The sequence below is a fragment of the Epinephelus moara genome, chromosome 12 (genome assembly GCF_006386435.1).
Source record: "Epinephelus moara isolate mb chromosome 12, YSFRI_EMoa_1.0, whole genome shotgun sequence".
Taxonomy (NCBI): domain Eukaryota; kingdom Metazoa; phylum Chordata; class Actinopteri; order Perciformes; family Serranidae; genus Epinephelus; species Epinephelus moara.
Window position 1 is genome coordinate 35,666,178 of NC_065517.1, and position 12,207 is coordinate 35,678,384.

Sequence of the window (12,207 nt, forward strand, 5' to 3'; positions counted from 1 at the left end):
TGCAAATACAATCTTGTCAATTCTGAATTAACAGCAGTTTTTCATGAATTCAGAAAAAAAAAATAGCAGATTTTTTTCCCCATTAAAACTTTTCTCTGAATTCTGAAATAATTATCTTGTAACCTCTGAAAAACAGCAGAATTTATTTTCTCAATTGAAATTAAAGATGTACTAATAGCCAAAAAAAAAAAAAAGCAAAAAAAAAATCCCCAGGGGTGAGTGCTCCTGTCCAATCAGAGACGATCTCTGACGCTACCTTCCGTACACAATAGCATTCTTTCAGTGAACAGGGCCGGCGCTAGGACCCGGGGCGGGCACCGGGGGAAGTCCTCTGCTGCTGGCGGGGCAAGGCAGAGCACACAAACACACACACTCACACGCTCACACACACACGGTCCACGCACACAAGCGTACACAAACACACACTTCCACACACACGCACACACACTCCGCGAGCTTCTCCGACAGAGGAGAGAGAGAGCGCGAGCGCAGAGAGGGATAAACAGAGCGCGAGAGAGCGAGACTATAGGAACGCAGCGGCTCGTGTGTGTGTGCGCGTGTGTGTGTGTGAAGGTACGCTCGCTCGGTGGTTAGAAACGACTGGCGGGGCGGATATGGAGGGGCTCGGGAAAAACGCTGGGAAGTGACCGAGCACCGCGACCAAGAGAGAAGAGAGGAGAGAGGAAGGAAGGACGGACGGACAGCACGGAAGGAAGGAAGGAAGGAAGGAAGGAAGGACGGAAGGAAAGGAGGAGAGGAGGAGAGAGAGAAGTGTGACAGAGGAGAGGAAGACTGTGAAGAAGGGGCTCGTCTGGAACACACAAGGATCCTAAGGTGACTTTATGGGGCTTTATCTGTCTGTGTGTGTGTGTGTGTGTGTGGGTGTGTGTGTGTGTGTGTGCGGGGTGTTGACATGTGCTGCATGGCTCTGCACTTAAAGGGAAGAGTGGAGGTGTGTGTGTGTGAGTGTGAGGGGGTCGGGGTATATATATGTGTGTGTGTGTGTCCAAGTGTGTGTTTGTGTGTAGCCTATAAATACACATCAGTGTGTGTGTGTGTGTGTGTATGTGTGTGTGTGTGTGTTTAGGGTTGTTTTTCCACGAGCTAAAAAGGGGCCAAAGTGTGTAAAGCGAGCTGAGCTGACCGCTGTAAACTGGAGTGAAGGGATCAAAAGGAGTGGATACTTTTTTAGGGAGCAGCATGATCCCAGTCCAACACACACATGCACACACACACACACACACACACACACACACACTTCTCAGGTACTTGAAGTTGAAGCTGGAGGAGAAAGGGGGGGTAACAGGAGTCCATTTTTACCACTCTGCTTCACTGTGTGTGTGTGTGTGTGTGTGTGTGTGTGTGTGTGTGTGTGTGTGTGTGGAGTTTCCAGTGCAGCAGGTAACACACACTGTTCGGTTGCAGGTTGCAAAAAGCCCAGAATGCATTTTGTATTTGTGGCTCGATAACGTAGTAGCAGCTTCTTCCTGTGTGTGTGTGTGTACTGTATGTGTGTGTGTGTGTGTGTGTGTGTGTGCCATATACGGCAAACAGGTTGAGGGGAGGCAGATCTGATCAGACGCACAGCAACAGAGGAGAGAGCGTGGCACAGGCTGAGCAGCAGCACATTGGATTACACACAGACGACTACACACACACACACACACAAGCTCCGTGGCCAGCAGAACAGCTGGGAGAAATGTGTGTGTGTGTGTGTCAGTGCCTGAGAGCGTTTCACTTAATGCACGCGTCCGCCTCTGCACGTGCGGGACTGTTTGCTTTTATATTATCCTTCGCCACTGTGTGTGTGTGTGTGTGTGTCCGTCTGAGGCTGTGTAAATATGTATGTGCGGGGTAAAGAATGTTCTGTCGTCTCCTCAGACAGACGCCGTGTGTGTCTACCTCCACCTCCACCTCCACCTCCCTCCCACCTCCACCCTCTGGTCTGGAGACAGGAGGTGGAGGAGGGTTACGGGGGGAGGAAAAGCGATCAGATGACCGACAATAAGGCAGATGAGGAGATTAATCCGGTAGCGAGGGATGAGACGGAGAGGAAGGAAGGGAAAAAGGATGATGGAGGGTTTTTTTTGTAGGAGGTGGAAAAGAAAGCGGAGGAGACGGAGTGGAGGAGACGGGGGCTGACATGCTCTCTCCAGGAGTGCTCGGGAGTGCTGCTCATTCATAATTCACCTCCATGCCAAACGTTCATTCACATATTGACCCCCCATGGCTGCGCTCAATGGAGTTCTCGCCCCTCCACCTCTCCCTGTCTCTCAATGGACACCCCTGCAGCGTGACGTTCAGTTAGCCCGCTTCTTTTCCACTTTGGAGACAGTTGAGTTCCTCAGAGGAAGCCCGCGCTGCTTTTTTTGTCTCCGTTACGGCTCTTTTGACACCGGCGGCTCGTCACAGCGAAGCTCAGATGTGAGATTGAATCGTGTAAATTGAATATTGAATCCAGACTCCACCCCAGACGCAGATAATTGGTATGGATGGCTCAGTGGGTTAGTGCTCTCAGAACAACTGTTGTTAGTCTGATTCCCTCAACACAGCTAAAACAGTCCATAATGGATCTATAATTCATGTGTGAATGAATTGAACAGTCTGTGTTTTGAATAAAAGCACAGACGCCAGCGCATGATTTATTCAGCGTAAATACTCAAAAGTGGCTGCTTTAATATTTCTGATTGTGTTAGCGGTGCCTAGAGCTACGCTGTAACACACTGCTGTGCTCTGGTCAGCTGTGGCCCAGGAGCCATATGGTAGAGCGTCTGAAATGCACCGTCAGAATAAAATCTGTACAGCAGGAGTACGTTCAGTCCTGAAAGGTAAACACTACAGAGGTGCGCCTTATCAGCACAAGTGATAACAATATCCTGACTTCTGTAGTTTTATGATTACTCAGAGAAAAGAGGACAGAGAAGGGTCAGTGTTGACATCGTATCTCAGTGTGTCCATGCTGAAACGTCTCCTTTATTTTGTGGTTTTAAAAGTACTATGATTTTTTTCCCAAAGATACATTTAGCAGTAAGAGTGAGGCACTTCTGTCTGTCTGAGTGCCACCGCTTGACTCCCACTGGATCCAACCACACTAAATATAGTTAAACTAATTAAAGTCACTGTCCACCCCTCCACCACCCTAAAGAAAAAAATTATTAAGGCACCTACGATCATTAAAGGAGCTGTATCCGACAATCAGAGCATTAACATAACATTCATCCATTTAATTTCAGTAAGTGCTTATCCTGTTAGGGGTTGCAGGGGGCTGGAGCCTATCCCAGCTGACACTGGGTGAGAGGCAGGGTTCACCCTGGACAGGCCACCAGACTATCACAGGCTGACACATAAGCCCTTTTTAGATAGGAACTGTGTAAATTTGCAGGAAAGCCCAATCAGTCTTTTTTCAGCATTGGCAGTATAAAAACAAAATCGGGCATCTACCTACTTTTGTTTATACGGAATGCGCCTTTTTCGGGGCAATGGGGGGCGTGAGCAAGTAACAAAACGTGTAGCTCAGCGTGTGACGTAATCAGTGACGTGGGAGGGAAGCCGCAGCTAGTCAGTCCTTTCGGCGATTCTCTCGTAAGTCGGCCCGTCCTTCACCGTCCCCGTCATCTGTCGGTTAATGGCCTCTTCGGTTGCGAGGGCAAGGAGGGCGCGCAATTCCTTGTCTCCCCAGTTGCTCATCTTTACAGTGTCTGTCAGGTTTGCGTTTCCCTCTTGCTACTAGCTGCTCGCTAATTCCTGCTATCAGCTGTTTCCTGTTTATTCACCGCCAGTGGGTCGCACGTGCGGCGTCATCAACAGCTCCTCCCGTTCAGAATTCAGATTCAGATTCAGAATACTTTATTAATCCCCGGGGGGAAATTGTTTATTGTTTGTTGCGGAAGGCCACCTCGGTCTGTTTAAACTAAAAGGGTTCCGCCAATATGACTACCCAACGAGGCGGAAAATTGTGCGCCTCGGATCAATTTGCCAATCCGGCTCTGTGTGTATAAACGCTTGCAGCTTGCCGGGAAAACGGCCCAACATTGCGGAAAATCTGGCAGTGTAAAAGGGGCTGACACATAGAGACAGACAACCATTCACACTCACATTCACACCTACAGACAATTTAGAGTCACCAGTTAACNTCTCCCCAGTTGCTCATCTTTACAGTGTCTGTCAGGTTTGCGTTTCCCTCTTGCTACTAGCTGCTCGCTAATTCCTGCTATCAGCTGTTTCCTGTTTATTCACTGCCAGTGGGTCGCACGTGCGGCGTCATCAACAGCTCCTCCCGTTGCGGAAGGCCACCTCGGTCTGTTTAAACTAAAAGGGTTCCGCCAATATGACTACCCTACGAGGCGAAAAATTGTGCGCCTCGGATCAGTTTGCCAATCCGGCTCTGTGTGTATAAACGCTTGCAGCTTGCCGGGAAAACGGCCCAACATTCGCGGAAAATCTGGCAGTGTAAAAGGGGCTGACACATAGAGACAGACAACCATTCACACTCACATTCACACCTACAGACAATTTAGAGTCACCAGTTAACCTGCATGTCTCTGTGGGAGGAAGCTGGAGCACCTGGAGGAAACCCACGCTGACACAGGGAGAACATGGAAACTGAACAGAAGGGCTCCCCCACTCTGGGTTCAAACCAGGAACCGTCTTGCTGTGACGCGACAATGCTAACCACTGCACCACTGTGCCGGCAGTTTGTTAATATAACAGCAAACCTCGATTGTGATGTTAAGATATGGCGGACTATGAAGTCACTCTCCCTCTGTGTGAAGTAGGGATGCATGATTTGGATTTTGTGCGGATATGTAACAACTCATTCTCATATTCTCAAGTCTCTTCGACGGCCCACCAGCAGATGGACACATGAAATAGAATACTTTTCAAAGTATGTAATATTCATTCTTTGTGCTAATTAAGAAAACGCTTATTTAAAGGCTGATTCTCGTAGTTCATTTTAAAGTGAATATTGGCTGATACCGATGATGTGCCGATGTTATCGTGCATCCTAGTGTGAAGGGTTCCTGTAGATCCTTAAAAAGTTTTAAAAGGCATTGAATTCATTCATCTTAAAATAAGGACTTAATTTGTAGTAAAATGTCTCAAATCAATCTTTTAAGTGTATTAAAATTACCAAGACATGGGAAGTAGGGTTTTTAGGAATCATTGCATCCTGAAATCCTGAATTATTCGTCACAAAAAAGTCATGTTTTACATTACAATAAATATTTGGGCAAAATCCTCCCAAATGTTTTTTTGTCTTCAGTTTGGGCTTTTGTAAAATTGGTCTTAAATTTTGTTCTTAAATTTTTTAAGTGGTGTTAAAAAGTCTTAAATCCCACTTGTCTTAAGCTGTGTGTGCACGTTACTGTATGCGAGTCCCTGGCCCCCTTTTACACAGCACCTTTATTCCACCTTGGAGTTCTGTATAAAAGGTACACAGTTTGGGCATGGGGTTGTCTCGCCTCTAAGACGACAGTGGGGGTAGCAACAGCACCGATTGTACGTCTGTATAAAAGGGACAGCCGGCAAGACGGAACCATGGATGTGTTTTGAGGTTTTGTTGTGTGTAGCAGTTAGCAGCTAGCTCAAAGGAGAAGAACAGAGACCAAAAATGTCCGCAAGTTGGGAAAACAATGAGGTCCGAGAGCTCCATATCCTCCGAGCAAAGCGCGAGATCAGCTGCCATATAACAGGGACGCAGTGTTATGCCATCGTAATTGTTTATAAAGCGTTGCTGACACATTGGCACTGTTGTGTTACATGTCAAACCCATCATGCCTCTTTGCCTCTGGGATGCTGGCATAATATCTGAAATCACACACTTGGTCGGCATGATGCAGCTGTTGTTTGGTTCTGTGTAAAAATGCAAAGGCAGCGTAAAGAAGAGACTTTCTAGCGGCTCTATAGTGTGATCTCTGTATAAAAAGTGTTCCTGTGTGTGTATCTCACTGGCTAGTGGCTAATCACTGGCGCGCTGCACTGCGCTCATACGATGGTTATCGCTGATAACAGAGTGTGTGGCATCCAACCTTCAGTTTACCCCACATAGCACCATTAGCTCTGTCAGCACTGTTGCCTTTGGTAACACTGTTTATGCTTTTAGCATTGTTAGCTGCTAGCCACCTGCTCAGCCGCCTCCATGTTGAGAGCTGTGTGCAGGCAATCTCGGCTCAGACTGTGAGTCATAGATAAGCTCCATAAACTGTTCATCTCTCAGCAGATGAAAACTAAAGATTGCTCCACGATAACAGAACAAGTAGCCGTATACATCCATCACTGCCTTTTTCTAAACAGTCATTAACAGAGAAACCATTTTGACGGCACCCAAAGCATTTTTCAGAGACTACCATGACCTACGACACCTGACCAAGTGGTATTTGTGTGCGGTCCCCCTCCTCCAGTGGTGAGTTTGCTACGTTACCCCGGCTCGAACTAAATAAGTCGAACTTTTTGAAACATCAGCTGTAAGTCTGTGCTTCTAGATTAATACGAGAATTAGCCACTTTGTTAGCATGCAGGTCAGAGTAACATTAGCCAATACGAAAGTGCCAAAAACTGCAGTTCCACAAGTGGCCACTTGAGGCTGGCTCTACAAGTGTGACCTTTATATTTAAATCACCAACTTTACAGCAGAAATAAACACGTTTACAGCCTGGTCTTGATAACGTATTACCCTGTTCTTGACAACTGTACAGAGGCTGAATTTTTATGTAACTCACCTGTTTAAATTTGTCAAACTATTGTCACTTTTGGCTCCAAAAATCTAAGATGGCAACAGCCAAAATGCCAAACTTCAAATTGGAGTCCACAAACCAATGGGTAATGTTAGCTACGTCCATTATTCTAATACAGTCTATGGGTGGTACTAGCTCTGTTTCCCCATGTGACCCTCACTTTGTAGGTCATAGCAGCCCCTCAAAGTCTGAGAGAGAGAGACGTGTGAAACATTTGGATCCACATCGCAGTTAATTCACAATAAAACAGATGGATGATGCTTCACAGGAGAAACTTTTCAAAGTTGTTGCCACTCTCAGTCTTTTTAATTATTTTTCATACTTTTTTATGACATGGGGATTATTAGCAAATGACAGAGTTTCCTGTCATTAATTAATTCCTTTAATTTTTTTGAAAGGTGACCTTTGCCTTTGGTGTACTGATTCATGTGTTAAAACAAGTGGAGAGTTAAAAGCACAGTTTTAAATTGCAGTGGAAACACAGCCGGCCTAAGTGGCCAGAATGGCTCAGAAGAATAATGCTCTTCTGTATCCCCCAGGTTATTATTGTCTTCAATAGGCCTCCTGCTGATTTGAAATGGACTCATTGTCCACAGTGATGGGCACCTCTGCTCAATTAGCCTCTCTCCACTTAATCGTGCTGAGCTATTGCCGGTCGCATCCTCGCACCGTCGCACGCACATGAATACACACTGACACATACAGAAGAGCAGGCGCGAGCACAGCCGCACGCACGCGCACCCTCTCGCACGGAAAGACGTCAGCGGGTGTAAAAATAGATTTTATAAATGGGGGAAAAAGTGTTTTATGTTTACAAGGGGTGATGTCATGTTTGGTTTAGATCCATAGCTGACGAATCGGAGGGCAGCTGTGGCGAGTATCAGCCTGCTCAGCTTTGGCTCCACTGACTGCTGCTTTATTTTTTGGTGCTTTTAAAGGAGCGGAGTTCAAGGAGTTGCAGTCTGTGTGTGCATCTTGTGTGTGTTGTTTTCAGCGGCGGAGGCATGCACACAGTGACGCTGCTCCGGTTGCCAAGCAACACAGGAACGTGGGTGGAAGGATTTCCTGTCCTTAGGAAGCTTTGTTTATAAGTGGGGGGGAGAGAGTGTGTATGTATATGCATGTGTGTGTGTGTGTGTAGATTTCAGTGTGCATTTCAGCAGTATGCTTGAGTGCTTGTGTGCTTTTAATGCACTCTTCGCCTCAAGTAAAAGTGCGAGAGAAAAGTCACTTAAGACACACACAGACACACAGCACACTGTGTGTACACTGTGCACACAGAGGAAAGGCAAAAAAGGCCCTTTCTAGTCTGTTGAGTTGGATTTGCGTTGCATAACTCTGACTGTGTTTGCAGCGCTCTGTCTCCTCCTCTTCTACCCAAACACTCTCACCATGTCACAGCCGCCACGCTCACGCCAGGCCGCCTCCCGCTAATGATGTCATCAGCATGCCTCATTTTATGTCTCCTCTCACACATGAGATTGCAATTATGTGTTCTTGCCCTGCATGTGATCACAAAAAAAACACACACAGCATGCCTGTCCTGCAGGCGTTGGACCCGTGATTACGTAATGGACACTGAGTGAATGGGATGACGTCAGCTTGGCTCTCTCTGACTCTCCTGTCTTTCTGGCTAGCTACAGTGATGTCATAAGTGGATGCAGCCATACACCGTGTGTGTGTATGTGTGTGTGTTGGCATGCATAATCGTGTGTGGAGACAAAAATGACCTCAGGAGCCATCTGATTTATATAATGTGTTTACTCCTCCTCCTCTTTTCCCCTCGTCCTTTCCCCTTAAAGTGGAAAGACTTCACAGCTAATAGATACTTTATTGTTCTGCAGCAACATGAGGCGTTTAGAGATGCTCGTGCAGCACACACACACTGTTGCAGCCTGTTGCGGCCCCCTGAGACTGGCTTCTATTTGAAATGAATATCCCAGTGTCTCGCAACTGGTAACTCCATCGTCTTGTTGCCCTCCGTCTGTGACTGTCTGACCTTTGTTGATTCTCATCCCGAGACTCGCCAACAATCACAGGCAGGCAGCGAATGAAAGGAGAACGAGATGCTGCTGGGTCGTCTCCACAGATACTGTACGTGCCAGTTCTTATTTTAGCAAGAGAAAACACAGCGTCATGGAGAAAGAGGAGCGATTTGGTGGTTGGCCTTCTCCAGCCCTCGACAAAAATATCTGTTTTTAGCTCGCTGTTTGAGCTACGGGGTTTTAAGCACAGAGGAAGAGTGCTCTATTTGTGTCTTGGGTTGAACAGGCCGCCTGTTGTGTTCTCCAGGCGTTGCGGTCGAGGCTCTGAACATCAGCCATCGAACGTTGGATGGGAGAACTGGGAGCTTTTAACAGACCTGAACACACACACAAAGACGCACAGCCACACTTTGTCTTTCCGCCGTCCTCTCCCACTTTTTCTCTTTACCCTCAAACCCCAAACCAAAGGGAAGTCACACCACACAGTGACTTAACAGTTTACGAGCTGAGCAACAACACACACACGGTATAAATACACACATGCACGAACTCAAAATATGCAGATTTTCCTAATAAACTGATTAGTATTAACTCAGCCGCGCTAAGACCAAACCACAAACGGTCCACTGTACGTTCCACTAACCACACACAGCAGCTTAACACTGCACAGGATGGCTTGCACAAACATACACACACATATGCATAAATAAACACAAAGACAAAACCCACACACACACACTGTAGACCCAGCCCAAAGCAAAGCATAAATAGATTTCTTTTGCATAGTTCATAAGAGAAAGATTGGTGTTTTGTTGTAACCCATCTGTGCTTTTCCAGCAGATGTTTAGGCTCTAAACGCAGGTGTTTTGTAGCAACCCGTCAGTGTTCTTCCAGCGGCTTTTGGGGTTTCAAACATGGGCGTTTTGTGGAGACCTATCTAAGTTGTTTCAGCAGCTTTTCAGGCTCCAAATGCAGGTGTTTTAACATGAACCATCAGTGTTTAACCAGCAACTTTTTAGGCTCCAGAGGTTGGTGTTTTAACGTGAACCATCAGTGTTTTACCAGCAACTTTTTTGGCTCCTGACGCAGATGTTTTGTAGCAACGTATCAGTGTTTTTCCTCTGGCTTTTAGGCTTCAAATGTGGGTGTTTTGTAGTAACCCCTCAGTGTTTTTCCACTGGCTTTTAGGCTCCAAATACAGGTGATACGCAGGAACCTATTTGTGATTTCCAACGGCTTTTTAGGCACTAAATGTGGGTGTTGTGTAGCAACCTATCCATGTTTTTCCGGCGGCTTCTTGGGCTCCAAACTTGGGTGTTTTGTAGGGACCCATCACTGTTTTTGCAGAGACTTTTCAGGCTCCAAATGCAGGTGTTTTAAGGTTCACCATCAGCGTTTTACCAGCTGCTTTCCAGGCCCCAAACACGGGTGTTTTGTAGCAACCCATCTGTGTTTTTACATTGCTTTTAGGCTGCAAATACAGGACCCATCTGTGATTTTCCAGTGGCTTTAAAGGCACCAGACGTGGGTGTTTTGTAGTAACCCCCCAGTGTTTTTCCACTGGCTTTTCAGCTCCAAACACAGGTGTTATACAGGGGCCCATTTGTGTTTTCCAACAGCTTCTTAGGCACCAAATGCAGGTGTTTTGTAGCGACCCACTAGTGATTTTTCAGCTGCTTTTCAGGCTCCAAACATGGTTCATTTATGGCTACCTGTTGGTGTTTTTCCAACGGGATTATGCCACAAGAAGCGGTAGCTTTTTACTGAGACATTGCTGCATTACCTGCTGGCATTGTGCCCCCAAAACTGTAATTAAAGCCAAAACATGACCTTTTCCTGACTATAACCAGGTGTTTTTTTGCCTACACATAACCACATTGACCACAGTATCTGCTACATAATAACGTGTAAATGTAACTTACCCGTGGTTTGCAGAGATGATGGCAACATTTTTTCTGGTGATTCGGCTGTTAGACCATAACTGCACAAATAAATCACAGATGCCGTCCAAACAATGACCGAACTTCACTTCAACAAGTAACAGTTGGACACAGATGCACAACTACAGTAATTGTATACATATGTGCACACACATACACACACACACACACACACATACACATGCACACGCTCACCCCCCACCCCCCAGCAGTCTTAGGGCCTTAGTCAGCGTCTGTGTGTCCATGCGTGGGCCTGTTCCCTGGCAGTGTGAGGGGAAAAAATACCTTCCCATATGATGTAAACACCAAAGTCCCTGTGTGTGTATGTGTGTGTGTGTGTGTGTGTGTGTGAATGCATGAGTGTGTGTGCGTGTGCATGCTCATAAGCTTGTGTGTGTATGTGTGTGTGTCCGTGTGTGTGTGTGACTGGCATTCTCTGAGATAGGATTCGCTCTCTGTGACAGTTTACCAAATTATTCCACAACACTGTGCAGTTTCTTTTTAAAGATAAGTTTCTCTGCCATCTCCGCTTTGTTCCACTGCACACAGTGGAAAGAGACGGCAGAGACGGCGGAGACAGAGGGGCTGACATGTGACATCACTAACTAAAGCGAGGAAGTAAGGTAAAAGCAGAGGCCACTGCTTTTAACTAAATTATTAGAAATATCTCGTATTGATTTTGTGATGGTTTTAGAGGACGCAGCACTTTGTTTGGAGTAATGCCGAACCAGTGAACTTCATTATTGTTACTGTTGTGTAGAAATATGATTATTGACTCCTCGGGAGGCCCCTCAGTTTTTCTGTTTTAATATATGACTCACATATTAAACGGTATAATTGTGTGTGTGCATGTATGAAGACACATCAAACGCACTGCACTGATTTTATCATAGAAAACAAAAACAGTATTTTAACCTGCAGACCAGAGAAACGATATGCTTGAATGTAACCTGAAATTATTACAGCTACAGTCTGATTTTAACATATTGCATGAAGTTTGTGAGAGACCGCTGCTTTTGTACACTTTTCTTTGCTAATAGAACAAAGAGAGGAGAGATTCGTTACCTTGGGAGAAAACAAATCTGTATTTCGACAACCTGGGTGTCAGAACAGTCAATCAGTGTGCACTAAATATTTTTTTACACGAACACACTCTTAATTCTGCTCTCAGATGCAATGAAATGCTTGGTAAATGCAGTTATCTTAGTATGTGTAAGCAGTGTTGGGCAAGCTACTTGGAAAGTGTAGTGAGCTAAGCTACTAGTTACTCTAATATTAAATGAAGCTTCACTACATCAAAGCTATCACCCTCAGAAATGTAGCAAGCTAAGCTACAGCAAAATGAAAGTATCTAGTGCAACTACATCCAAGCTTTTTACTAAATTGAACCAACTTCGTGCCAAGTCAGTGTTATCTTACTGATCAATAAAACTGTCAGTCAAACAGATAGGCAGGTAAAAAAGTTAAGTTCAGTTGTTTATTGAACAGTGAGCTGCACTAACTCCCAACACGACTCAAACCACAGCAGCAAGAATGAAGACCTGCTTC

At 45.7% G+C, this 12,207-nt stretch overlaps 1 protein-coding gene across 1 annotated transcript in view; it reads left to right on the forward strand.

Moving 5' to 3' along the window:
* Positions 1 to 360: 360 nt before the first annotated feature.
* Positions 361 to 12,207, forward strand: part of LOC126398581 (forkhead box protein N3-like) — a 101,062-nt gene continuing 89,215 nt past the window's right edge. Inside the window, exon 1 of the mRNA XM_050058039.1 lies at positions 361 to 834. The gene's annotated coding sequence lies outside the window, so the exon portion shown is untranslated. The remainder of the gene's footprint in view (positions 835 to 12,207) is intronic.